Source organism: Haplochromis burtoni, unplaced genomic scaffold, assembly GCF_018398535.1.
Source record: "Haplochromis burtoni strain Fernald_Lab_line unplaced genomic scaffold, NCSU_Asbu1 Contig_209, whole genome shotgun sequence".
Lineage (NCBI taxonomy): Eukaryota > Metazoa > Chordata > Actinopteri > Cichliformes > Cichlidae > Haplochromis > Haplochromis burtoni.
Window position 1 is genome coordinate 498894 of NW_024582570.1, and position 4813 is coordinate 503706.

A 4813-nucleotide genomic window follows, 5' to 3' on the forward strand; every position below is an offset into this window, starting at 1 on the left:
TCACAGTACAAACAGCGTACTGTTAGCTTGGATTATAAATACTCGATGTATGCCACACGCAGTAATGTGTGCCTCAGATGTGTGTTTCTTTCATTCTAAAAGTAAGGGTGTAAAGGCGGGGATGATGATTTCAGATTCCCGGGAGAACATTCCCAGGCCTGGAAGAGTCCATGGAAAGTAATCAAGTAACAGAGTGATGTCATTCTGATGAAAGGCAGCTTGTCAGACAGTTGGCAACTAGGGGTGCTCTTTGGCATCGGCCGCAACCCGCTTTACACCGAAATATGACATCAAAGCAGGTACCAGTCCAGGCCAAGAGGCTGGCACTGATCATTGTCTTCTTTGATTACAGTAGCCTCGTCTTCGTGGCGAGAGGATAAAAGAAAACGGCTGCTTGGTGTTAAAAGAGTGTCGGAAATAATGAGCCACGTATCATGTGCAAATGGTGTCCCAGTGGTTCAGTGGACTGTGTAGTCAGAAGATGGGCTGATTGTCTCAGACATGAAAATCTGGTCCAAAATTACCCTTAAGACTTTTTTTTAATCAATGCCCTCCAAACTGGCATTACCGGTTTTTCACAAATCAGATTTATGTTGCATGTCAACAGCTCTTTCTCTTTGATATTTTTAATTCTTCATAAAACCAAGATTAAACAAATAATTATGGGGATTCTCAAGTCTTCCTGCCCGGCTGCTTTAAAGTCTGCAACTTAAAAAAAAAAAACAGCTACAAATGCAGCTCTCACATAACTGAATAACGACCATGTTTTACAACAGGGTGTGGACTTCAAAAGAATTTCCCCATAGAGAATACCAGGTTAAGGGACGGAAAGTGAATAATGTGTTGTGGCTTTACTGTCATGACCTGTAATAAGGGCTTTTCCATGTCCTTTGGCACAACTGTGGCATAAATAAACATTTCCGAGACTAAAGGGACTGATTCTCCTTCTGTCTCGCTCGAGAGGAGAATAGGCGCAGGGGCAGGAGGGCTGCCGCCTCTCTGATGATAATAATAGCAGGTCTCGAATGGTAATTGGTCTGTGTTCCCTCCTCCGTCACTACCAGGTAGAGGGCATTGAAAAGGGTGATTCAGGCATGAGGCATGAGTGGAAAACTCCAGGAGGAAGGCCGCACGCTCGCGCACCGGTGCCTCCGACACAACCTGGTCCACCTCAGTCATCCTCCAGCACACATTCCTACACACATGCAGACGCCGAGACGTGAAACACGCATGTGCACCCGCCCTGACAAACGCAAACATCCATCTTGCTTAGTACGAATGACGTGACAGAAATGTATAGAGGCAACAGCAGCTACTTTGTGACTGTCACTCAGATGAAAGATGAATAACAAGCAGCTGACCTGTCAGTTGAACTATTTGATTACCCCTCAGTGCCAGAGAGACCCCAAACGCAAGCTGTCCTATCTTGAAAGAGTTCATTTTTATCAAACAGGGCATCATCTGTAACCAATAGACCGCCTCCTCTTACAAAATGAGAGCCTGCTCGACAGATGTCTCCTGCCTCTCTTACTCTCTTACTCCCCATTTACATTCACATCTTAGATGGCACCTCTTGACTTAAGTCGAGATCAAGGTTGTTTACCGATTGTCTGGGTAATATCAGGAACATGTGGTGAGGGTACATGAAAGGAACTCCACGGTGTGTTAACACCCAAAAAACCTCTGTACATGTTTGTTTTGGGTTTTAAACAATAGCTTCAACATGAAATTAAGGGGGCCTGCTTCCGGAGGTTTGCCTCAAGGTGACACAGAACAGAAGCCGAGGCTGAAAGCGTTTTCGCAGGGGCGCAACGTCAAAGCCCTCTAGCGTTACAGTCATATCAACTTATAAGTGAAGTTGTCGTGAAATCTATATATTTGCATTAAAAAACATCCAATATTAGCCTTCTTTTTAAGTGCATGTCTCCTCAATGACAAGCACCTAAAGGAAATTTCCATATCTGGTGTTATATTACTGGCAGGATGAAAAATTAAGAGTCATTACTACAATATATACAGATCTGCTGAAGGGTCTGTCAGCTTTTCAGCTAATTCGTAACACATGAACAAATTTCTAGTTCTCCTTCTGTCATCTTTTATTAGCAGATTTCTGCACATAAACACTTTGTGGCTTAATAGCACTAAGACATAAGATTTGCTGTTGTGACCTTGGTGGAATTTAGTACTTTGGTTCAGTCCCACAATGCCTGACCTGCCATCATGTGTTTTATACTGGTGCTGTGTAGGTTGTGTGTGGGAATTTAAAGAAACTCTTCTATGAAATATAAAAGTTTTATAGATGGCGATCTCTCCTTTGTTCTCCTGATGAGGACCTCCACCTGTTTCTGATGATGTGAGCCAGAGCATGTCCCTTTCAAAAGGCTGATCCCTCCTGATCTCTTTGATGTAACCTGACCTAACAGTTCCAACTAGCGGGATTTGATGATCGCGGATGGATCCTCGACAACAGCATGTGCGAATCAAAACTACCCGGCAAGGCGAGATGGACGACGGGAATGTGTGAGCAGAACTGGCAGGCTGTGTAGACAGACGGGGCTATGATGTGTATAAACACTAGGCAGGCAATGGTCACATGATCAATGCTGCCAGCCCAGACTTAAGCAGTAAAACCTGTGGATCTGTGAGGGCACATGCAACTGATCGGAGATGAAAGACAAGCTTTGACTTTCACAGGAGGCCTGGGGTTGGGGTGGGGGCTACGGGGGCACTTCTGAGGGACTGCCATCAGAACAGCTGGGTCATTTTCAAATGACCTAATTCTAGGATTAATCCATTCAAAATTTGTGTCTATGCTACGCAAAGAGAATGGGAGGCAAGGAAAAGGGGGAGAGAGAGAATTACAAGTGAAAGCCAGAAGAGCTTAATACTTGGAGTTCAAACAAGGTACTTAGCAGAGAACAAGCCACCATGCACCAACAGTAGTAGGACTGCCTGGTGTTTCAAAGTTTGTCTCCGGCACTTGAGTTGTTTTGTTCAAATTAAATGAGAAAGCCTTTACGTTCGCTCTTTGAATCTACAGATTTCTACCCTCAAAGCGAGAGCATCTGCAGCTCTCACTTCTTCAGTCAGATGATGCTTCACCACCAGGGCATCTCCTCACGTTAGAGAGTGTGTCAGGGGCCGACGTCCATCTGCGAGTGATTTAAGGGTTACATTTTTGAGAATGACGTGTGATAAAACAGGGCGGTATGGGTCAAAGTGACTGGCCTCAGTCTGTGACAGAGCCACTTCTCCTGGACCCTACCACATGTTTTAATCTATACAAGCCTCTGTTTGAAGTTCCCAATTAATACCATCCGTCCTGGTGGTGACTTCATATCCATCTTACCTGGCTCAAAACAGTTTGACATTCTTTCGGCACGCTGATTAACCATGGGGCTACAGTGAGCGGGAGGCTCTCTCTGAGAGGATGTCAAGCTGTTTTAGACTGATGGTGTTCTGTGTTTTACGTCTACCTGATCCATCTAACTTGTCCACTTTATTTTAACTTTATTTCAGCAGTTTAATTTAATTGTTCAGAGAGTACTTTCTTACAAGTTACACAAATGAAACTATCTATTGCAAAGTCTATAATGTGAAAAAAGAACTATTTGGCTACATGGAGGTTAAAGTGTGACCACAATTTGACCAGCCAGTTTCCAAGCAGTTGCAGCCCTCTCTCGGCAATGCGTCGTAATAAGTCTTGGAGTTCTGTTTTCTATTTCAGAGCTCTTGCCTTCGTGGATTGTTATGAAAATTGTGATGAGTTGGTATGAGGAGATTGTATTAAAAACACAGGCTTATCCTAATCCTGCTCCCACAAAGCTGATACAGCGCTAATCAATAAGCTATCTAAGGCTAGAGTTCACATCAGAACTCTTGTGGGCATGACAAAAAGTGGTGTAGCGTCACAAAAATACTATCTGTGAAAATAAATATAAAAGTGTGTGTAAGTGTTGTTAAAAATATTCGGTTGACTTTAGAAATCCCTGTAATGTCCTGTCCAATGAGCTCAAGTCAAAACGACAAACGTCACCAAAACACCATCATGAAGTCTCACTTTGATGAACGATCCCTTTTGCCCTGTGGGCTACACTTTAACTTAAATGTGTCCTTAAAATGAGAGGTTGTTCAAGGGAAGCCTACCTCAACTGTAACGAGGCATTCCTGTGTTAAAAAGCTGGCTTCCCATCAGGATGCTCTGCTCGACTTAAAATATACAGTAGAGCAGGAAAGTTTGGAAGAGACTGAAGTGGGAGGGAGGAGGTGAAAAGAGGGGGAGAAAGAGTGATGGTTGCTTTGATCTTTTGGAGGCCCCATCTGGATAAAAAAGGAGGGGTTGGGGGGGGCGGGGGGTGTCTAAGTCCCTTTTTCTAAACCTAAAGCAAAACGTGAGCAACTCAACTCGTCAGAACTGGAACTGATTTTTTATTTTTTTTTATTTTTAAGAGGTCTGCACTTTTCTTTCCCAGGTGGGGTGTGGAGTAGCGATAACAGACGGTGCTCTGTGAAAAATGATCAACTTTTACTTTTAAGTTACATTTAAAAGTGTTGAAAAATAATTTTAAAAAATTATAATAGGTAAACTCTTAAAAATAACCTGGCTAAATATTGATGCAACTCTGCCAGTTTATGTTTTGTTTTTTTCAAGCAAGTGTGTAACAAGATGCATATTCTCACTTCATAAATTTGTGGTGGAATGGGAAATGGGCATTTCAAGGCCAATAAAAGCCACCACATCAAATAAAACATTGCGGATCAAAAGAACCAACGCATGGACATTTTTTTTCCCTCTATAAATTAAAAAGGGGGG